Below are 25,661 nucleotides of genomic sequence, written 5' to 3'. Positions count from 1 at the left end.
TAAACAATACTCCAATCAAGGAACTACCAAACAATTAAATAGCAAACAACAGTCTAATCAAGGAACCACCACAAACATTTCCACCAATACTGACAGACAAGCCACTTGCCTATCAACAGAGGGAAAACCCCATTCCATTCCAGTACTGGTGATATTATTTAGTTGGCTAACAAAACATCTGCAAGAAAACAACCAAGCTCAGAGAATACCAAGGTCCCCAACCCTGAGCTTACAAATATGTTCTTCTGTTTGTATTACTAAGAATGCTTAGTCCACATCACATTAGGTACCCAAACAAATGTGCCTTTGCAGACCTTAGGGGAAACTTCAATCTATGTTAATGTGTGGCTGTTACTGTTCTAAGCTTCCTAAGGGATAGCATGTGAAGAATTATACTGGAACTGCAGTCTAGGATGACCCTGTATCATTTAGCAGTATAATAGAGTCAACTCAAACAAAATATCACATGTCTGTGAAAGGTAGTTGGGTCCAACATTACACTGAGCTTACTGCAATGGGCTTGTGGGGGCTACATACTGCACTTAATCCTGGAAAGGGAGGAAAACCCAACAATAAGCTAACATTTCTTCTGATATCTAGTTAATAAGCTGTTCCCCTGATACATATACATACTTGGACCTTAGTGACTTTAGTGACAGCAAAACCAAAACATCAGCTTGAATGTGCTGGGTTAGTTAGGAAGAATGATTGAATCAGCTTCTCTGCAAACACACATTTTTGTATGTCTTTCAAAGCCACACAAGATCCATCCATTTATTGTATCTCCCCATTGAGTTCACTCTTCTTTTTAGATAACGATTCCCCCCACTCCCACTCACTGCTAAAACTGTGGGTCAATTATTGTGATTTCTTTTTAAACCTCCAAAATCAGAGCCTATATTTTTTTAAATAAAAATACAAATCTAGGTTTGGTTAAACTTCCTCTGCCACTTCTGGCACTTGTCGTCAAAAAATAAAAGAATGGAATAGAGGGGTGGAAATGCTAATTAGCCCCTGTCAGAATTCCTGCTGCTGATGAAAGAATTCACAGTATGCAAATCAGGCTGAAGCTACCCTGAGTGTGTCAGGCCTTACTTCTACTGATAGAAATTGACAATCTCTGGGTTAAAAGGTAAAATATGATCTCTCCCCTTTCTTTTCCACAATGCTGTTGTCTTTTTACTCGGACTAGCCTACGGTGTATGAGTTAATAAAAGAAATTAGAAAATCCAGGCAGATCTTTTTTATATTAATCACACATACTTTCCTTGGCAGCCTTTTCTTTTATTCAGGCTAAAATGAGGATTAGTGGTTTCAGAATAGACCTGGATTTTACACAGGGCAAATGTCTGTTGAGATGCATGTTAATGGAAGAAAAAAAGGTTGTTTATTCAAAACAATCTCACAGGCTTTGATAACTTTAAATCAAGAGATTGGAAAGATGAATGACTCATTCAGGAATTATTTGAATCAGTGGAATAGAATTTACAAAGAGGAAAAATCATGTAGTAACACTACTGCTGCTAACAACGGCAGCAGAAACAACAACAACAGCAAGGTATATGATATTTACATGCTATATTAAGCCACAGAGATAAATAATTCCTCAGCTGGATAGCAGAGAAGCCAACAGAGAAAATGAAGGTGAAAATATTCATAGCATTTCTCCCATTCTATCTCAGGATTCATTATATGCACTCATATAAGGGAGGTCAGTATTTCAGTGGAGTGCGGATCATATACTGTCTTGTATTTGAATGTCTGTTAAGATCAAGTCTAGTTTAAAAATAAACATTTCTAAGAAGGAAGATCACCATCATTCTGAGCAGCTACCTCAGGTCATCTGTTCACTTTCTTCTCTTCTATGGCAATATATTTCTTTTTGAATGACAATATGCTGCATGTTTCTCTATGTGCATCTGTAAATATAATGTAGAATGGCAATGCAAAGTGACCTGAAGCTCCTTTTATAGAATTGTTTGGCTATGCCTTTCCTTCAGTTAGGAAGGGGCACATTAATACTGTAATGTATGAAGTAGAACTGCCTTACAGAACTGCCTTCAGTGAAGATAGGCAGGATGACAACTGTGACAACGTGATCAAAACCACATCCCTTTTGTATGTATGTGCACATGGTGTTGGCATGTACAGAAGGAATGCAGCTTTAAACGCAGTGCCATAATTGCCCTCTCCCTGCTGATGTAATTACCTGCTGCTGATGTAAAGAAGTAGGCTGGAAATTAGACAAAAGAAATGTAGATGTTATCCAGACTTGAAAGGATGAATTGCACTGCATTTGAGAGCTAGTACACATTTGTTGCATGCTGAAAAACCCAGCTTTAATCCCAGTTATCACCAGTTAAAACAATCAACTGTCAGGTAATATGGAAAATGCTTGTCTTCCTAAAAGTCAAGAGAACTGCGGCCATTCAAGAATGGAATGCTAGACAAGACAGGATGGATAATTTGACCTGATATAAATCAAATACCTACTTGTCCATATCAAGGGCATTGTGCTTTGTGTTTCCTATCCTGTAATTCTGAATTGGCCATCAAAATGGGATAACAATTGCCCCTTGGAGACAATATTCACTCCCCAGCTTCTACTATCAGAAACATCTGGAATTGCTTGTTGCTGATGTGACTGTATTACAAATTACATGTTGAATATTTATTTGGGGAGCCTGACTTGTCTAGGTCCATTTTGTACTGACCACCTACCTTCTTGCTCCCCCTACTGGATTCTTTTTCATGGTTTAAGACTATTCAAAAGAGTCAAAATTATATATAGAAAACATGTTATAATAATTACTGAAGACAAGCTATAAGAGGCACAAAGTGTTCATAGAAGATCAAGACAGATGAATTTTCTTAATAAGTGGCTAAAACATCATTGGAATTTCCGGAGCTATTTTGCTGCTCAAAGGTTTTCAGTGCAACACTCTGATGATAGAAGAACCACTTCTATCAAATATTAAGCTACTGTAAATTTACTATAATTGAATAATTTGCCTCTTAGCTTTGGTTCACTGTAGCAAGGCTCTCATCACTAAGTGATCGTTCTGCAGTCTGTTCCAATATATATCATGTCAGACAAGCCTCATATATAGTACCATTTAAGATTTAGCAATTCCAAAGCCAAGAGACCTTGTAAAAGATCTGGATGATTGACCATAAAGTATGCACATATTTAGTCGTATTAAATTACGATTAGAGCCGTGAGCTTTAGATTTAAATACAAAATTGATAAATCTTCGCTACTTTAGAAAAGTACAGCCTTTTTTAACTCAAATCAAAGATGAGACAAGATGCAAAGTTTAAAGCGATTGGCTTGTTGTTTATTTAGAAGAGACGAATACCTAAGTTTGGGTAGAATCTGAAAATTAGAGCTGTAAAACATTTATCCCTTGGATCTGAGAAAGGCAAATCAGCCAGTCATGAAATTAACAAATGAGAGGCAATACCTACCCTGATTTGCTCAGGAATTCCTTTATGGAATACTTCACAAGGAACCCCATTGCAGCAAGTGACACGGTGAACAATCAGAATTACCTATTATGTGGTCTTACTATAAATTACATTTGATGTTCTTTGAAAGTATGAAATAATATGTTTCCATTATTTTGGCGGCTTTGGTCAATATATAAACCAAAGTGTTTTGGATTTATCTTGCTAGATCACATACAGCAGGGTTGTCAAACTCAAGGCTTATGTGCCAAATCCAACTTCACGGGCTGCTTAGATCTGGCCCATAGGGCTGCCCTGGAAACAGCAAAAGACTGGTCCATTGAGCCTCTGCCAGTGAAAACGGAGCTCCACGACAGCCTCCTGCAGCCCTCTGTTTTCACTAGCAGAGGGCTGCAGAAGGCTGTTGCAGCCAAAAATGGGGCCCAGCGGGGGGCAGACACAGCCCCACCCAAGTTCCATTTTCACTGGCAAAAAACTAGTGAAACAAACTAAAAACAAAACAAAAAGAGAAATGTTTCCCCTTTTGCATGCAAGAAGGGACAGGAAAGAAGAAAGAGAACGAGGAAAGACAAAGAAAAAGAAGGGAAGGTGGGAAGAGAGCAAGGAAAGAAAAATAAGAAAAGAGGGGAAGGAAGAAGAAAGGAGAATGAAGAGTGAAGGAAAAAGAAAAGAAGGAAGGAAGGAAGGAAGGAAGGAAGGAAGGAAGGAAGGAAGGAAGGAAGGAAGGAAGGAAGGAAGGAAGGAAGGAAGGAAGGAAGGAAGGAAAAGGAAGTCTTGCCTTAGCACTTGGCCAACACAAGTGGCCCTGACATAAGTGTCATTGAACTGGCCATGTCCACTCTCGCCATGCCTATCCTGGCCACACCCATCCCCTCTCTCTGATATCAAACACAACCCTGATGAAATCTAGTTTGACACACCTGACATACAGGATTTCACCAAAGGAGTTTGCAGAGAAAATTGTCCCTGATACCAATAAAATTATTTATGCAGATATATCTCCAATCAGACTACTTATCAGAATATATACAGAACCACTCTTGCCTCTGGCCTTTTCTTAGATACTGTGTTCTGACCCACTTTGAATTAAGCTTGGATATAAAACAGTATAGAATTTTCTGGGAAAGGTTTGCACATCATTGAATCAAAGTTTGTCACTACGCAACTATTTCTATTAAACTCCTTTTAACATAGGACATGAAAGACATTTGCTTTTACATGATGGCTGACTTTTTAGAGTTCAAAAAAAAGTTGGATTTTGTTTTGATTTATAATGGCATCCATAAGTTAGAACTTTGCTTTTGAAATAAGATTTGAACTTTTTAAAGTAGAAGTGAGATTTAATGAAGAGCCTGGACATCAAAAGAAAAAAAACATTGTGTGACGGAGCTCTTTTTGAATGGAACATGGGAGAGTACAGTTGGAGCCTGGGTAAGGAGGCAATTGTGGTGCTAGTGAAAGGAGTCAGGCAAATGACAAGATTGGGTTGATTGTCTATTTGGCAGACAGCAGCTGGGAAGTTTGTAGTGGCCAGAAAGATTACAAACATGGTCCAGGCAATAGGGGATGATAACCATTAGCCTATGAAAATAAATAGCTGATTCCCAAAAAGGAAGAACAATAGAAGAAGCTAAGATGCTAAAGATCATGATGAGATTGGAGCTGAAACACAAGATGAAGGAACAGTAGAGGACAGTGAGATGCAGGTAGTGTTTGGTTTGGTATGGAGAGGATAGGGGTGAAGGAGGCAGAATGGAAGAAGGGCGTGATAATTATGACAGATGGAGTGATATGAGGATAGGAAGAGATGAATGAAAGCAAGATTGGAAACTTTAAGAATGAAATTTAATGTGGAAAATAATACTATGGCATCCTATGGCCTAATATTGAGATTAATAACAACAAATATCCAGTCTGGCTGTTGAGATATCCTGAGGGGAATCTGCAGTGGAAATGGGAGATGGGAAACTGACCTGCCTATTTCTTGCTTAGGACAGAATGCTGCAGAATAGGCTGTTACTTTGGAGATTAAGACACAACAGGAAGGCCATACCCCATTCCAAAGTATGGGACTGAGATCATTCCAAAGTGTAAGACTGAGATCACAGGTATTTTGTTAGTTCAGGTCACACAATATAGATTTGAAGCCTTGGATAACTACCATAATTTTTGCAAGCAGGTCCAAGGGACTGGATGGAACTACAGTACAAGTATATTGTATATTGATAAGCATGGGAGCTCCAAAAGAAAATCTCATCTTGGATATGAAACTGAGAATCATACAGGTTGCCTTGTTGTTGGAGTGGGAGAACAATATGGTGGTCTAAGAACCCTTGTATCTTAGTGAAAGTATGATGTGGGAGGCAAAGTACAAGAGTTAATAAAAAGTGAAATGTGAAGATTATGGTGGGTTTGGCTGTGGTGAGGGATGAATGGACACCAGTATTAAATTGGAAGAGAGTGTGAATTGGAAGAGAGGCTCAATAGCAGTAACTGTGAGAGGGATCTTGGAGGCTTAATAGACAACCAGCTAAATATGAGCCAGCAGTGTGCACCAGCAGCCAAAAAAGCTAATGCAATCCTACATTGTATTAACAGAGGGATACAATCAAGATCAAGGGAAGTACTAATACCACTGTATAAAGCCTTAGTAAGACCACACCTAGAGTACTGCATCCTGTTTTGTTCACCACATTATAAAAAAGATGTTGAGACTCTAGAAAAAGTACAGAGAAGAGCAACCAGGATGATTAGGGGACTGGAGCCTAAAACATACAATGAACAGTTGTAAGAACTGGGCTTGGCTAGTCTAGTAAAGAGAAGGACCAGGGGAGACATGATAGCGGTCTTCCAATATTTGAGGGGCTGCCACAGAGAGGAAGGGGTCAAGCTATTTTCTAAAGCACCTGTAGGCCAGCCAAGGAATAATGGATGGAAACTGAACAAGGAGGGATTTAACCTGGAAATAAATAGAAACTTTCTGACAGTGAGAACAATCGACCAATGGAACAGCTTGCCCTCAGAAGTTGTGGGAGCGCCATCACTTGAGACTTTCAAGAAGAGATTGGACTGCCATTTGTCAGAAATGGTGTAGGGTCTCCCGCTTGGGCAGGGGGTTGGACCAGACGACCTACAAGGTCCTTTCCAACTCTGATTATCTGTTAAATCTGTTAATAATAGTGGGGGTGGGTTGGGACTAGGGATAGAAAGGCTAAGGAAGAGTCAAGAAGCCACAATATGGAAGGTAAAAATATCTATTTATTTTTATTTTTATTTATTTATTTGTCAAGCAAGTATTAGATAACAGGTATAAGTATAAACATGGTTATGAATACATGAAATGGATACGAATAAAAAGAAACATTAGGACAGGGACGGTAGGCATGTTGGTGCGCTTATGCATGCCCCCTACAGACCTCTTAGGAAAGGCATGAGGTCAATAATAGACAGTCTAAGGTTAAAGTTTTTGGAGTTTGGGGAAGAAACCACAGAGTCAGGTAGATTATTCCAGATATTGACCACTCTGCTGCTGAAGTAGTATTTCCTACAATCAAGTTTGGTGTGGTTTACCTTGAGTTTGTATCTATTGTGTGCTCTTGTATTGTGGTTGAAGCTGAAGTATTCATTGACAGGTAGAACATTGCAATAGATAATTTTATGTACTACACTTAGGTTGGACCGAAGGCGAAGTAGTTCTAAGTTGTCTAGGTCTAAAATTTCAAGTCTGGTGGCATAAGGTATTCTGCAACGAGTAGAGGAGTGGAGAACTCTTCTCATGAAATATTTCTGGACTTTCTCAACTGTGTTAATATCAGATACGTAATGTGGGTTCCAGACTGATGAGCTGTATTCAAGTATTGGTCTAGCAAATGTTTTGTATGCTCTAGTTATTCGTGTAATATTACCAGAGAAAAAGCTACGTAAGATTAGGTTAACAACTCTTAATGCCTTTTTGGCTATGTAGTTACAGTGGGCTCTAGCACTTAGATCATTAGAGATGAGTACTGCAGGGTCCTTGACATAGTGGGGGTCATCAACAAGGTCTTGACTATTCAGTTTGTATTTTATTTTCTGATTTATTTTGCCAATATGTAAGACAGAGCATTTGTTTGTTAAGATTTGAAGTTGCCACTTGTTTGACCATTCTGACACATAGCCGAGGTCTTTTTGAAGGGTAGCAGTACTGTCAGTGGTGTTGAGTAGCTTTACATCATCAATGAAAAGAATGCAGTTGCTCTTAATATGATCACAGAGGTTGTTTATGTAGTGTATAAAGAGAGTTGGTCCTAGAACGCTGGTTTGGGGGACACCACTGTTGACAGGTACAGGATTTGATAGGGTGCTCCGTATTTTGACCATTTATTGCCTGTTTGACAGGAATGCAGCTATCCAGTTATGCAGGTGTCCGGAGATATCATAAGATTTTAGTTTTAGAAGTAGTTTGTCATGTACCACTAAATCAAAGGCTTTACAGAAGTCTATGTAAATAGCGTCTATTGCTTTGCCCTGATCAACTTGTGTAGTCCATATGTTTTTACAGTGTAGGAGTTGCAGATTACAGGATAGTTTTTTTTTCTGAAACCAAATTGTTTGTTAGAGAGTAGGTTATTTATCTCTAAGTGAAGGATAATGGATTGGTTAATAATTGATTTCATGACTTTACAGGTGATGCAACATAAAGAGATTGGTCTGTAATTTTCAACTAGGCTGAGGTCTCCCTTTTTGAAGATGGGGATGACCGTGGCTAGTGATATTCAAGTAGCGATGGATCAGGGGAGATAGAAAGAAAAGGAAAGGGCTAATTGGTAACTATTTCCAGTTCTGTCTCAATTAAGAGTATAGATGGCCAAACTGCTGTGCTAGTATATAAAACAAGACAAAAAATGTTCATGACTTTATTGTGAACAAGCATGCAGACCCAGTGTATATTACTGAAACCAGGCTGGAGGAGAGTGGCAATACCTCACCCAGTTTGGAGGCTGTAGCAGCCATTATCCTAAGATGTGGGAAGTGGGAAAATGATGACTGGACAGAAAGATCTGATGTTCCTGGTAAAGAGATAACTAGTAGACACAAGAACAGTTTTTTTCTGAAAGCCATCACTCTGCTAAACAAATAATTCCCTCAACACTGTTCAACTATTACAAAGTCTGCACTACTATTACTGTTAATCTTCTCTTCACTCCTTATCTTGTGATTGTAAGACTGTAACTTTGTCACTTGTACCCTATGACCAGGGGTGGGATTCAAATTTTTAACTACCGGTTCTGTGGGCCTGGCTTATGTGGTGGGTGTGGCTTGGTGGTCATGTGACTGGGTGGTCATGGCTTGGTGATTATGTTATTGGATGGGTGTGACCAACTCAATATCACTCACATCGAGGCACGCATCTCCTCGCCTGGCCTCTCATGACTGTGGGGATGCTGTAACAGTCGTAAGTGTGAAAAATGGACATAAGTCACTTTTTTCAGTGCCATTGTAACTTTGAATGGTGACTCCACACAAGCAAAGTACCAGCAAAGGAGGGGGAAAAAACTCCAGAGACATTACTGAGACAGGAAGTCCAGTTCTGCCAAGAATGTAATAAGGCTTAACAGAGAGGCAGTTTCTGTAAGCAACACCAGAATGTTTCCTTCCTGCCTTCCTTACAGGATTAGGCCAGTAATTTCTTCTAACAACCGGTTCTCCGAACTGCTTATAATGTTAACCACCGGTTCTAGCGAATAGGTGAGAACTGGTAGAATCCCACTCCTGCCTATTAAGTGTTGTATCTTATGATTCTTGATTCTTAACGAATGTATCTTTTCTTTTATGTACACTGAGAGTATTTACACCAAGACAAATTCCTTGTGTGTCCTGTTAGGGATAACATGGTTACCTAACTTAGTTTGGGTAAAATAATATATATAGACTATGATTGTGTGTATCACTTTAAACTGTAAACCAAGTATTTTGGGTGCGGTTGTAAAATCACCATAAGAGGGAGCAAGAGAGCTCACTGTTTGCCGGCTTTTACTGGAATGTTGACAATGATAGATTGATGGTGATAACTGCGTGTTTGCTGAGAGAAGAAAAGGGGTTTGATTTTTCTTCATAACTCTGACTGCAAAAGAGATAAATTACTGGACTGATTGATTGTAAGTTTAATGAACTCTTTTTCGACACTGGACTTTGCAAACTGAATAACCCCCGGACTGACTGAACTTAGTGTATGACATATGGACTGTTTGACTATGCTATAACTCTTGCTGGAATAAAAACTATTTAACTTGCACAGTGTATCTGTCTTACTGAGTGTAAACTACTACAACGTTTTGTCTCACATATCTGCCTGCCTGCTAGACTGCCGTTGTACGTTCTGCTAGGGTGTATATCCCTAACACTGGTTATGGGCCCAGGTGCACAGTCAGACTAACCAGGATATAACAGGCTTATTTAAAGTGAGAGTTTGTGTAGCAACACAATACTGTAAACAGACAGCTGTGTTTTATTAATTATAGTTTAATATCCAGATAAAGATGGCACAAGTCAATTTACAAAGTTTGTCTCTAATATCCAAACTGGATGGAACAAACTATGTTTCATGGTCTATGAAATGCAGCCTACTTCTACGAAGAGAAGGTTTGTGGAGTATAATTCAAAACCCACCAGAGGTAGATGCATGGGATCCAGAGGATGAGGATGATGCCCAGAAAATACAAGAATATCAACTGAAGAATGAGCAAGCTCTCTGTATAATAGGACTGACACTCTCTGACCAACAGCTTGTACATATTCATGGAGAAGAAACAGCTGCGAAATGTTGGGAGAATTTAAAGAAGATTTATGTTCGAGACAGTGTAGGAGCACATATTAATCTTACACGGAAGCTGTTTAGAACACATCTTCAAAAGAATGGAGACATGCTGAATCATATAAACTCTATGAAGAGAATTTTTCAAGAACTGCATTAAAAAGAACTTATCTTCACTGAATTACACCAAGTTTATATAATTTTGTCTTCTTTGGATGAGAGCTACGATGACTACGTAACTTCACTTGAAGTTCTGCCAAAAGATAACCTTACATTAACTGACATTACTGGCAGATTAATTGAAGAAGCCAGGAGAAGGCTTGAAAGGAATCAACTCAGAAGGGAACAACCACAATGTGAAGAAAAGAAAATATCTTCGTCAGCATATACAATTAGAAAATGTTTTAATTGTGGAAGAAAAGGACATTTGGCTAGATTCTGCAAGAAAGGAAAAAGCCAAAAAGCCAGCCAGAATGCTAAAAGGCATCAAAAGGATAAAGAATGCATAGAGTTAGCCATGTATAGCAACGAAACTGTGAATAATAATTTATGGGTGGTAGATAGTGGAGCATCACACTGCATAACGAAAGATAAGAAAAGATTTGTTAAGATGTCCACAAGTTCACAGCAGATATCGTTAGCTAATGGATGGAAACTTAAGGCTAAAGGTGAAGGTATAGCATATTGTTCTTGCATAAAAGAAAATGTAAAAATGTTATATGTACCACAACGTAAGTTTAATTTGCTTTTGGTTAGAGTTTTGGTTAAACTAGGTTATGTAATTACCTTTAGGGGAGACAATTGCATAATTGAAAAAGAAGGTAAAAAAGTTACTGCAACTTTAAAAGGTGAATTGTATGTGTTAAATGATAATTTAGAGGTGACTAACACAGTTTAGAATAATGTTAAACCTCATGATGAATGCATACATTTGTTACACAGACGTTTAGGGCATATAAATTTTAAAATGCTTAAACAAATGGTAGAACTATCTAAGGGTATAAAACTGAAACCTTGCAGTAAATATTTGCACTGCAATTCTTGTAGTCAAGAGAAAAGCAAGGTGATACCAGCAAATAGAGTTAATGGATTTAAAACAAAGGAGCCTCTAGAGGTCATATTTGCTGATATTATAGGTCCTAAGAAACCAAGTGTGGGAGGTGCTCGTTACATACTAAGTATAATGGACCATTATTCCAGATATGGTTTCTGTTATCTAATGAAAAGCAAAACGGAAACATATCAAAATTTCTTTAATTGGCTTAAATTCGCAGAAAGAAAAGCTAAAAGGAAATTAGTAACTCTTATCACTGATAATGGTACGGAATTTATAAACAATAAATTCCAAAATAAACTGAAGATGGCAGGTGTTGAACATAAAAAGTCTGCACCATATAGGCCACAACATAATGCCTTTATTGAGAGACGAGGCCAAACATTACAAGCAATGGCTCGTACTATGCTGTCAGATTCAGGATTACCTGAAACTTTGTGGGGAGAAGCAATAATGTGTGGTAATCATATATTGAATAATGTTGTTAATTCAACAACAGGTGAATTACCATTCACATGGTGGCATGGCAGAAAACCTGACCTAAGCTACATGCACACATTTGGAGCACCAGCATGGGTGCATATCCCTACACAACTGAGAAAGAAAGGGCAACATAGGGCTAAAAGGTTATTCTTTGTAGGTTATGAATCTAATCACAAATCATACAGATTCTGGGAAAAAGGTACATCTAGAGTTTACTGTAGCGCTAGTGCACAATTCCTAGAACATGTAGGATGGGAAAAACTGGAACAAGATTCAAATAAGGAAGTAATTATAGAACCCTACAAAAGACAAACAGAAAAAAACAGTAATAAGAAGAGTCCAATTAAAGAGGAAGTAAAAGAAGAGCATATAGGACCAGAACAGGAAGAAATACCAGAACAGGAAGAAATAGATAATCAGGAACAGGTAGAACATGAAAGTCCACCTGTAAGCCCTGTAATACCTAGACGTTCTACACGTGTAACCAGACCACCTGACAGGTATCAAGCAAGTGTAGTTTGCCAAGTTAGTAAAGTTCCAACTAGTGTTGAAGAACTTAGGATGTATCCTGCAAAGGATCAGGAGAATTGGCAAAAGGCAATGGAAAAGGAATTAAATTCATTAAAGGAAATGAAAGTATATGAAAATGCCAAATTACCTCCAGGTGAAAAGTCCATTGGTTGCAAATGGATATTTAAGTGAAAAACTGGTAAAAATGGGACTGTTACCCATAGGTTGGTAGCTCAAGGATTTAATCAAACTGCATGTGATTATGATGAAGTATTTGCACCAAATTTAAAGGCAATAACCTTGAGAGCAGCTTTAGTGTGGGCAGCTAAGAAAAATTATATTATAAATCATTTAGATGTAGAAACTGCCTATCTACATGCACCATTGCAGCACACTATATATTTAAGAAAACCAGTAGGTATTAAGGATGATAAAAATAATAATGACTGTTGGAAACTGAAAAAGAGTCTCTATGGATTGAAACAATCTGGTTATGAATGGAACCAATATATTGTAAATGAGTTAAACAATATAGGGTTTAAAGCAGGTTTAGCTGATCCATGTTTATTCAAGAGAGAGACAAATGGCATAGTATCATTATTGTTGTTGTTTACAGATGATATTGCTTTAATAACGAAGACTAATAATGAAGCTACTGAGATAATATCATTATTAAGTAAGAGGATAAAATTAAAGCATTTAGGAGAAATAAAACAGTATTTAGGATTGACAATAAACAAAACCAATAGTGGCTTTAAGATATCACAAGAAGATAAAATATACCAATTGCTAAAAATGTATAAAATGGAACTTTGTAAACCGGCAAAAACTCCAATGAGTCAGGAATTTTGTCGTACTGATGCTCAAAGTTCAAAATTTGATAAGACTATTTATCAATCATTAATAGGTAGTTTATCATATATAAGTAATTGGTCAAGGCCAGATATTGCTTACGGCGTTAATCAATTGGCGAGATATAACGCTGAACCAAATGAACATCACTGGCAAGCGCTAAAGCGTATATTAAGGTATCTTAAAAAGACAATGCACTATGCATTGTATTTAGAGCCAAAAGATGATTTGATTTTAAGTGCATATGCTGATACAAGTTTTGCAACAGATATAAAAACTAGGAAATCAACTTCTGGTATGGCTATACTATTAGGTAAAACACTGATTGGTTGGAGGTCAATTAGACAGCAACATATAAGTATGTCCACAATGGAAGCAGAATTTTCATGTCTATCTTTATTATGTACTGATTTAATTCTGTATAAACAGTTGTTGTTAGATATGGGAGTAACTGTTAAAGATGCCATTGTAGTGTATGAGGACAATCAAGCAGCCATACGGTTGGCTACAGATATTGCTGTAAAAACTAGATCTAAGCACACTGACCTTAGATATTTGAATGTTAGACAATCTGTAAAAAATGGTCTGATAAGATTGGTCTATTGCATGACTGAAGAAAATTTTGCAGATGGATTTACAAAAGCCCAAGGTGCAGTAAAGCACAAGGAAAATTGTGAAAACTATGGGTTGAAATTGTAAATAGATGTATATATTATTATATTACCCAAAAGGGGAGAATGTTAGGGATAACATGGTTACCTAACTTAGTTTGGGTAAAATAATATATATAGACTATGATTGTGTGTATCACTTTAAACTGTAAACCAAGTATTTTGGGTGCGGTTGTAAAATCACCATAAGAGGGAGCAAGAGAGCTCACTGTTTGCCGGCTTTTACTGGAATGCTGACAATGATAGACTGATGGTGATAACTGTGTGTTTGCTGAGAGAAGAAAAGGGGTTTGATTTTTCTTCATATCTCTGACTGCAAAAGAGATAAATTACTGGACTGATTGATTGTAAGTTTAATGAACTCTTTTTCGACACTGGACTTTGCAAACTGAATAACCCCCGGACTGACTGAACTTAGTGTATGACATATGGACCGTTTGACTATGCTATAACTCTTGCTGGAATAAAAACTATTTAACTTGCACAGTGTATCTGTCTTACTGAGTGTAAGCTACTACAACGTTTTGTCTCACATATCTGCCTGCCTGCTAGACTGCCGTTGCACGTTCTGCTAGGGTGTATATCCCTAACATGTCCAATCACACTTGGCCAATAAAGTATTCTATTCTATTCTATTCTATTCTATTCTATTCTATTCTATTCTATTCTATTCTATTCTATTCTATTCTATGAATGTCTGTAATGTTGCAGTAGCAGGATAAATAGCAATGATGCATGCATACCATTTATTCTTCATGGAAGTGTTTTTTTTAACCTCTCCTCTTGAAGTTTGTCATAGAGCTACTGCTGGGCTACCACTAGCTGATGGTAAAGGAGACTTCAACCTCCATATCTTGGATGAAAGTTCTAGATTGGTGCAGAAATCCTTGGCAACAGATTTTTGTCTCAAGTGACAGCTGGTCTAATACACATAGTAAACAATGCTTTATATCTGGTCTAAAGTTCTTATTAATGTGTTTGTTTTTAAAATTCTACACCACCCATTTCATCTGACTCTGAACAGAGTGTCAAGTACAGTACTCTGGTCATGAACATTTCTTACCACGACCAAATTGAGTTCCGAACAAAAAATTCACCCACCCCCCCCTGCAGCCGATTTTTCCTTCTGCACAATTTTTTTTTTGTAAGCACCAAATTTCCAAAATTAGGTTTGTGTCACAATGAAATCAGGTTGCGACCAAAGTTATGGAATAAATTATGATCATGACCAGAGGTTCTACTGTATTTTGATGCTTGTGATTGACTATTAGCCATTAGCTGGTAGCTAGTCTTGGCACAGGGGCCAAGATGAAGCAACTGAATAAACAACTTCTTCTTCTTCTTCTTCTTCTTCTTCTTCTTCTTCTTCTTCTTCTTCTTCTTCTTCTTCTTCTTCTTCTTCTTCTTCTTCTTCTTCTTCTTCTTCTTCTTCTTCTTCTTCTTCTTCTTCTTCTTCTTCTTCTTCTTCTTCTTCTTCTTCTTCTTCTTCTCCTCCTCCTCCTCCTCCTCCTCCTCCTCCTCCTCTTCCTCCTCCTCCTTCTTCCTCTTCCTCTTCCCCTTCCCCTTCCCCTTCCCCTTCCCCTTCCCTTCCCCTCATATGTGGGAAGTCATGAGTCCCTGCAGTTCAAATGAATATATTAGTTTAAACTTAAGCTCTTTACAAGCATTTGAATTACAAACAGTCACAGCAAATTGGCAGTAGATAAGAGTCAATGGAATTCAAGGTGGGCTGGACTTAGTAAATAATGAATGAAATCATGATAATTAAACGTAATTATGGCTCTTATTCAAAGATGAAAAATTAACTAGTGTTGATGGATTTTGACAAAAATTCCTAAGAGGCAAGGATTCTGTAATAGTTGATATTTTTGGCACAGAATTGAAAACAATTCTGGCTGTATGGAATGATGAGTAGTTTTCATACTACTAAGTGCATACGATTTGGATAAGCAGTCATACTTATGGAAAAAAATGAAGTTGAAACAGATTTTCATCCCCAAAAAGTGAAATAATGCAATAATACTTTCACATTTACAATTTTTTTCCTTAGCTTGATTGTTCATATCATACCAGATTTTGAGATTTCTTCTTCCTTGCTGGTCACTGTTGTCAGTTTTGGGTGAATATTAAAATTTTACAATAAATCTGAGGGAATCAAGTTTTATTATTGTCATTTCAGTTGTATTCAAAAACTTATTATCTTGAAGGGTTTTTTCTAAATTAGCAATATTTATAGGCTCAGAGAAGACATGCAATTTTAACTCATCTATTTATATATTGATTATAATAATGAGTGCAATCAACAATTAGAGCTGTTGTGAAATATTACTGACATTACACATGAACACACACACACCAACACACACACCAACATGCACATGCCCATTAAAAGGAATCACAATCATGGATATGTTATGTGTGCAATTTTCTGCTTTGACATTTTAATATTTTGCTTTGACACCCACTAGCATTTCTTTGGCCAACAATGTCAGATAGAAAGATGAAAATACATTTACATATGTGTTTGCAAAACTATCAGTCTAGAAGTGATGTCTCTGAATCATTAAATGAAAAAGTTATGAAATAGTCCCATATGTAAAATGGAAATGCATAAAATGTTTTTATTTAAGCACACAGATACCCAAAACTTTTGTTCCTCTGCACACAATGCTGGAAAATTATAACTCTGGGCCAATTGATTCTGCCTAGGGTAGACCAAATTTTGCCATTTTTTTCAAAGTATCTGGTCAAGTCTAGCACCTATTAAACCTCTAGTATTGAGATAACCTTTTCCAGAACTTGCCAACTAAGTCAATTGTCCTGACACCCCACAAGGTAGCAAGGTCGAACCATTCTACAAGCAGAAGTCAGTGCACTTTCTTTATTAACATGCAAGTCAGAGACCTCAAATAAAGCCAGTGGAACAAAGACGAGGAAAGCATTGCACAGAAGATTACAATTTGTCTGGTAGACAATATAAAAAGAAGTTGCATTAAAGCAATGTAGAAAATGCCATTGGAAGTTAAAAATAATACATAAAATATCCAATGTTTTGTCTTGGTTTTTGTTTATTTCTTTGTTTTGTTTTAACATATGTGAGCATTTTTGGAAAAATACTGTTAACTATTGATTTCTCTAATTCCCTAAGAAAAAAAAGTATTTTCTGTTTAATAAACCTTGTGAGGAACCAATTCTTTTGTGTCAAATTCTATTTTCTTCCTGAGCTGGCTCATTATAATGACACACAACTGGACAAATGGGGAAAAACACCCATGGCACAATTTCTGCCAATGAATATTTCAATAGGTGCCTGTTGGCTAAAAGTCTAGATGAAAGTCTTGCTCCAGGCAAATTAAGAATGGTAGAAAATACTTCTGAGTGCTGAAAGCTTATGAGAAAAGAAAAAGTAGCATGGAACCCTCAACATGATCTCTTCAACAGGAAAAACTAAGGGATCACAGTAGAAAGCAATTACATTGGTATCCCTTGTGTTTCTAGTCTGTGCTTTGCTGACATTTACATCAAAATATTTCAACTAGTAACTGCCCTCAGATGTATAAACAAAATAACAATTTGGATGATTATTTGTCATCATCATCGTCATCATCATCAATCACTTCTTAACTTTTTTCTCCTTGTCCTTATACCTCTAATCCATTTGGGAACCTCTAGGTGAAGGTTCTATGCTATAGAACTCAAAATAAGAGAGCTCTTAAAAGTGAATTTTACACATAGTTGGTCTTTCCATTTCTTAAGCCTCAAATATTCAGATATAAAAAGTAAAACAGCTAGATTTTATTTTATTTATTTTTATTTTTATTTATTTGATTTGCCAATTGTTTACAAGATAATAAGTATAAGTGTATACATAGTTGTGAATACATGAAATGGGTACATATAAGAAAAATAAAGGAAGAATAAGAGAAACAATAGGACAGGGACGGTAGGCACGTTGGTGCGCTTATGCACGCCCCCTACAGACCTCTTAGGAAAGGGGTGAGGTCAATAGTAGACAGTCTAAGGTTAAAGTTTTTGGGGTTTGGGGAAGAAACTACAGAGTCGGGTAGAGTATTCCAGACATTGACCACTCTATTGCTGAAGTCGTATTTCCTGCAATCAAGTTTGGTGCGGTTAACTTTGAGTTTGTATCTATTGTGTGCTCTTGTGTTGTTATGGTTGAGAAGCTGAAGTATTCATTGAAAGGTAGGACATTGCAATGTATGATTTTATATACCATGCTTAAATCAGACCGAAGACGGCGTAATTCAAGGTTTTCTAGTTCTAGAATTTCAAGTCTGGTGGCATAAGGTATTCTACAACGAGTAGAGGAGTGGAGAACTCTTCTTGTGAAATATTTCTGGACTTTCTCAATTGTGCTAATATCAGATACGTAATGTGGGTTCCAGACTGATGAACTGTATTCGAGTATTGGTCTAGCAAATGTTTTGTATGCTCTGGTTAGTAGTGTGATATTACCAGAGAAAAAGCTACTTAGGATTAGGTTAACAACTCTTAATGCCTTTTTGGCTATGTAGTTGCAGTGGGCTCTAGCACTTAGATCATTAGAGGTGAGTATTCCAAGGTCCTTTACAGAGCTTGGGTCATCAACAAGATCTTGACTATTCAGCTTGTATTTTATTTTCTGTTTTTTTTTTTTTGCCAATATGTAAGACAGAGCATTTATTTGTTGAGATTTGAAGTTGCCATTTGTTTGACCATTCTGATACATAGTCAAGATCTTTTTGTAGGGTAGCAGTATTGTCTGTGGTATTGAACAGCTTTACATCATCAGCGAAGAGAATGCAATTGCTCTTAATATGATCACAGAGGTCATTTATGTAGAGTATGAAGAGAGTTGGTCCTAGAACACTGCCTTGGGGGGACACCACTATTGACAGGTACTGAATTTGATAGGACGCTCCCAATTTTGACCATTTGTTGTCTGTTTGACAGGAATGCTTCTATCCAGTTATTCAGTTGTCCAGAGATACCATAGGATTTTATTTTTAGGAGTAGTTTGTCGTGTACCACTGAATCAAAGGCTTTACAGAAGTCTATGTAGATTGCGTCTATTGCTTTGCCCTGGTCGAGTTGTGTCGTCCATATGTTTTTGCAGTGTAAGAGTTGCAGATTACAGGATAGTTTTTTTCTGAAACCAAATTGTTTATTGGAGAGTAGGTTATTTGTCTCTAAGTGGAGGATGATGGATTGGTTAATAATTGATTCCATGACTTTACAGGTGACGCAGCATAAGGAGATTGGCCTGTAATTTTCAACTAGGCTTGGGTCTCCCTTTTTGAAGATGGGGATGACTGTGGCTTGTGACCATAGGTTAGGCAAGGAGCTGGTCCTGAAAGATTTTTCAAAGATTATGCTTAGAGGTTTGGCTATGGCAGTGGATAGCTTTTTTAAGAAGTAGGCACATATTCCATCTGGTCCAATAGATAGAGATGGTTTTAGATTGCGTAGTGCTTTTTCAACATTGTCTTCTGTGAAATCGATATGTATTAGATCATTGTTGTTATCTGTGGTACGGCTAGGAAATACTGGGCATGATCCATTGCTGTTTACAAATACTGAGCCGAAGAATGTGTTAAAGATGTTGGCTTTAATGGTGTCGTCGTTGCAGTCTTTACCATCAGGTCCTATCAAGGGTGGGATGGACCTTGAGTCTTTTAGTTTGTTGTTTACAAAATTGTAAAAAGCACGGGTGGAATTGGTGCTTAGAAGGTTTTCCTCTTGTTTAATGTGATAATTGGTGCATTCGGTCTTTATCTGGTGGCATAAATTTTTGTATTGGCTTTTGAAATTGGCAACGTGACCAGATTTGTTTTTCCGCCAGAGTGATCTCTTTTTGGATTGAAGTTTCCTTATTGTTATGGGTAATCTGCTTTTTTGTTTTGTTTTGGGAGTTGTTGTTGGTACATATAGTTTGATGACTTTTTTGACTTCAAGTAAAAATATGTTGTAATGGTCTTCAACAGTATTGCATCCAGTGAATAGAGATTGCCAATCAAGGGATGAGAGATCGTTGTCTATAAGATCATAGTTGCCTTTTTTGAAGCAGAATGTTCAATATAAATCCCCCCTCTTCTCCATCTCCCTGTCCACCTCCTTCTTTTCTCTCTATAATCTGTAAATCAACTTTCCACTCTGGTATTGAGGAATTTGTGGCAAACAGAAATCAGATTAGGGCTATGACACATTTGTTTGCACTTCTGTCACCCCACCCAAGTTGAAATTTGGTTATCCTCTCAAATTGTCACTGCTTTGATCTTGTGATACACTTCTCCAATTAAAAAATAAAGAATTCCTAAGAACTGCACATAGTTAGAAAATGAAACTAGCCAAAGAATGCATAACAACAGTAACAGGTAAGTAATAATGTGGCCATTAGAGCCTTTGCTACATTAATTTGGTATGTCAGTTAAACCCTTTCCTGTACTAAAACTCTCTCTTCGCAGTCCTTATGGCTTAATCAGATCATGTTTAGACTATTATAATGCACTGTAAATGGGGCTATCTTTGAAAAGCTCTTAGAAGCCGCAGAAATGGTCTGTTAATCAGCTATGTAGAAAATTCTGATTTTCTCTTGGTATGCTTATATGGCATTGGTTTTAAGTGGGCTTCTGAGTGAAATCTGAGTTGCTGCTTGTAGCCTATGAAACCCTTCCTACCTGGTTCCTGGTTAGATGATGGACTTAATTTATCTCCTTGTTTTGGTCACCATGCAAGATATAACAGAGTAGACATGCTTCAGGTCCCATCCTTGAAGGTATTTGGGATGGCAGATCCCAGGACCCCAGGAATCAAACCTTCTGTACTGTGGTACTTGCCCTCTGGAATAGCATTCATCCAGAGGTCCATAATGCACCAACCCTTGAAAGGACATTAAAATTTTTTTTGGCATTTTTGTTTTAAAGATTTCTCATCAATGCCCCTATGATCTCATTTCATCTAGAGGACTAGATACAAAAAGGAAGGAATCATATATATGATTAATATTTGAATCTTGGAATATTATACTTATGGCTTTGAGATTACAGCTATATTACTTAATAATTAGGATTACAGCCTAATATCCAAGAACCTGATATTATTTCAAGATTTTGCCTGCTGATCCTGAATAATATGGGACCACAGTAGGCCACAAGAAGTACAAAATGCAATCATTATTGGGTAAAAGAGAGTGGACAACAATGTCAAACTCATAGCTATATCATTTTTGACTCGACAAGCTGAAAATAGTCATATTAGTTCTAAAGACTTTAGTATGGGGGCAGCATACATTAATATATCTAATATTAGGATCAAACCACTGAAATGATAACCTTTACATATCTTGCTTGCATGTTTCCTTCTTCATTGTGAGCCAGCTCTACTTCTGTTGTGATATGGCAAATATGTTCTCTACCTATGAGATCTCCAAACCTGCTGTGGTCTAGCTGCCTGCCCAGATTAACTGAAATAGAAACAGAATCTAAGAGCAACCACTCAAAGATTAGGATTGTTAAGCAGTGATGGAACATATGTTATAACTTAATGGGTTGCCAAGTGGTTCAGAGCTGAATTAAGTCCATTAAATCATAGACACTTTTGCTTCCTTTACATTCCTTTACAACCTAGTAAAAAAGCAAGACATCTAATTGCTACACTTAGCAGAGGCACCCTTACTGGCTGGATTCCCAGAATATACTAGACTAGACTAAAATGGGGATGAAAAGTTTCTGCTTCAGTGTGTTGTGGGAAATCCAGTTAATATCATAATAAGCAGGCCATAATAATAAGCCATAATAGACTTTTAATTGTTTGGGCATAACATGTTATGTTTTGTACCTAAGCTTTATGTGAATGTATTAGGCATCAGAGAGCAAAGATTCCCTCAAGCTGAGCTCATCTCAGGCAAATCCATGTAACTTTCTTAGCCACAATCCAGAAGGGGTTTGCCATTGCCTACTTATAGGATCTGAACTCTAGAACCACATTACACATTTTAAAATTGTCCATTAATTATTCAATTTTATTTCATACACCACCGTAAAAATCTGATTTCTTAACAATTAAATGTAATTTCCTTTATAAGCCTGTCAGCTACTTTTATTTCAGGGATACTGAGGGTTATCTTTTTTCAGAATTTAGGATGGTCCACATATTGTTTTTCTGCATTCATCTACAAGTGGTCTTCCCACGTATGCTAAATAAGTAACACTATAGACTTACTCCTACCCACCCCTTATATTGTCTGGCTTTGCTTAAAACCATTAAAACTATCAATTAATGTGCCCAAGGATCAAGAACTTTTTCAGGTCCTGCTCACCACCATGCAATTTGCCACAATGATCTAAACACCAAAACCAACTACCATTTGCGCATGTGATACCACGTGACATAATTGAAATAACATGAAATGTTATATAAAAATGTTGAGAATGTATAGACTGTTTGTTTGAGCTCTGAGCTTGGCAACTTGGATGCAAATGTTTCATCACCATTCAAGGAGGCATCATCAGTGCATTTTGAATTGTGCTCGTAAGTCAGTATACAAGTCTCTGAATACCTTTTTATGAGATGCAAATTAGTCTGAATTTTGTTTGTTTGGATATTTCTGAGTCATGGTCTGATTTCAGACTGTTTGATTGGCTGTCTGTTGCTGCTGGGCTATAGTCTTTGGTTTTAAGTACTGTCTGTGTGATGCAGATTAGGACTAGAGTTATTTATCTGGGTGCTTCTGAGTCATGGCCTACAGATTAAATCCTCAAGTTCCACAGCAACCAAGCAAAGCTGTGTTAGAACACTGTTTGGGAGAGTGGAATCCCATTGTAACACCAAGGAGGCCAGATCAGCATAACGAAAACATTTACACAAAGTCTTCGAGAGAAACAGATACCTACAAAACTTTATCTGGAGATGTCTACATACAAACAATGCAAACACTCAAAGCAATACAACAACTAGAACAGGAAGAACAATGATCAGACAAATCACATGTACAGAATGTCTCAAAAATGTCAGCAAGACTTCTGTGCCAGCATGACTTCATAGTAGCCCACAAAGCAATCTCAACTCTCAGATGGACTCTATCAAAACCAAAAGGGCAGAAAGAAAGAAACCAAAGATCAGGTGTCATATATCAAATCCAGTCCAGCAATTGTGAAACGAACTAGGTTGGACAAACAAGAAGAAAGCTATCAACCAGACTGCACAAACACTTCCTGACTATCAAAAGACATGACCCACTATCCCTCATGTCAGTCCACAAAGATTCAGAAGGTCACAAATCTGATCTAACTGTGACCACAGTTGTAACGCAGCAAAATCAAGGAGAGAAAGAAAATTCCTTGAACTCTGGTTTTCAGTAAGTACCAATAAGTAAATAAACATTTCCATTGATCCAGCCTACCATCACTAAGAATGAAAGGACCACATCAATCATGATCCCAAAGGTAGCATTTAAAACAACAAACAAGCAACCTACTACACAGCAACAAAATTATAACCCATGAGCTCACAAGAAATCAGATCACATCTCAGTAACAACAGCCAGCCACTCAAACTTTCAAATATGCTGAAACCAGACCATGATTCATTCCTCGAATGGTGACAAAATGTTTGCAACCAAATTGCCAAGCCAACAGCCTAACTACAAACCCAAGCTACTAATATTCAAACATGTTGAAAATGTATGTCTATTGGGGAAGGAGGAACTTTGAGGGTACTTATTGGTTGTGTTCTACTCCCTATGGGTCTCATATTGCTCATTCCTGCATCAATCCTAAACGAACTTCAGCCTGCAATTCATGGAAGCCTAAAGCCTTCCACAACACAATAAATCTGGCTGCTTTTACAAATAATTTAGCATGAAGTAAACAGACTGATTTTGAAAAGTAGGTGCATGAAAAATGTTCTAATCCCAAAATGGTCATGTTTGAAGAGTTTTGCCTGGTGTTTGGAATAACAATCTGTTCTGTACTTTGAACAAATCTTGGCTGTCTTAAGATTTTGAGTGTTCCAGGATATTCCAAGTTGGATTTTTGCCATCCTATCCAATACACTTGCAGGTTTATTTTGGGTGGTGGTGGATGAGACTAAATATTGAAATGCGGAGGGTAGGGTGCTTGGGCAAAGGTCCACTTAATTGAACAGATAAACTCAAAGATGAAGAGTCAGTCATATGAAAATCTTTGGTGGTGGATGAAAAGGGGCAGGATTATTTTATTTGGCTAATCAATTATTAAGGTTGTTGAGGTTGTAAATTTCAGATATAAACACTACAAGTAAAAGTAGTTCTTTCACCCTCTGATGCTGAGTTTTATATCATTTTCTCTAAAACCTGTTGCATTAACTGGCTTGGTAACTAAAATTGTACCCATACTGATTGCTACCCAATCTACAGAATAATCAAAGAAAGGAACACATGTTGAAAGAGAATATTAATAAACAGCAATGGATGTTCATAATTATAATACAAAAGCCTTAAAATAATTCTCTTGGACAATTTTGCAAAAATTAGATTGCAATTAGCAGCCACTATGAAGTGAAATTTCACCTACTGTGAAATATGAAAATCAGAGGGATACACGCTGGTTTCCCAGTGAATGTCAAAAAAGTGAATTTTAATAAACACAGAGCAGCGATCATTAGGATGCCACACTAGGAAAAACTAATAGGGAAAGCAGCTCATGTTGGATGGGTTTTCTTAAAAGAATGAAATAATAAAAGCATGGTTGCAAATATTTAACCCATAGCTGTAGAACTAGTATCATGAGCAACTTCAGGATTCCAAAAAATAATCATACTCAGAATAAAAAAATGAGTATTTCAGCTACTCAGTGAAGGAAGGAAAATATTAAGAGATGAAAAAGAAAAGACAGTGCAACATAATTTCTTGTTTATTTCAGTCTTCTTCAAAAAATATTCCAACTAATGTTTCACCATTTCCACCAGGATAGAAGCGTGATCAGGAAATATTTCATTGCTGTGAATGAACTTAAATATCTAGAATTAGATGAAGTGTATCTAGCAGCACTGGTGGGCTTGCTGAATATATGTACTGGTTTTGAGAAATCCTGCAGCAGTGGTAGTGACTAGAATATAACAAATACTACCTCTATCTTACAAAAAAAGAGAGGGAAACATTCATAACTGGGAAGATTCTGAAGCAGATTATAAAGAGAATGATATGTAAGCACTCTGAAAATAATGTACTAATTACTAGAAGTCAGCATGTGCTTGACAAGGACAAATCTTGCCAGACTAATTTTATCTCCTTTAAAAAAAAAAACTGGATAACTGTCTCTATGAACTGTGGAAATACAGTAAAGATAATCTACCCAAGTTTTAGCTAAACATTTGACAAAGTATCCACTGACATGATGATTAGCAAGTTAGTTTAGTGTGGGTTTGATGGCATGACAATTAATTGGCATGACAAATGCATAGCTGATTGGAAAAAGAAAGTGTGTTTCATCACTGATTCCTTATCAGCTTGGGAAAAGGTGGCTCAAGTGGGATCCCAAAAGCATCAGTTGCAGGTTCACCACTCTTCAATGTTTTTATTAGTGACTTAGAAGATGAGATGAACGGCAATATTTTCAGACTTGCAGCTAATTCAAAATTGGGTGGTACTGTACATCTGGTAGTATGATAAAAATAAAATTCAATGCCATCTTGATAAGTTGGGGAAACGTGCTGTAAGTAAAAATGAAATTCAGCACAGAATGCAAAGTTCTTCACTTCAAAAACACAGGACAAATCCACAGATATAGTACAGGGAAGACAGGAGCTGATAATACTGTTTGTCAAAAAGATCTTGGAATAGTAATTGATTACA

Source organism: Notechis scutatus, chromosome 1 (assembly GCF_049901735.1).
Source record: "Notechis scutatus isolate UNSWTSFEM ecotype Mainland chromosome 1, rNotScu1.2, whole genome shotgun sequence".
In the NCBI taxonomy this organism is placed as follows: Eukaryota; Metazoa; Chordata; class Lepidosauria; order Squamata; family Elapidae; genus Notechis; species Notechis scutatus.
Note: the sequence above shows the minus strand (reverse complement) of the source record.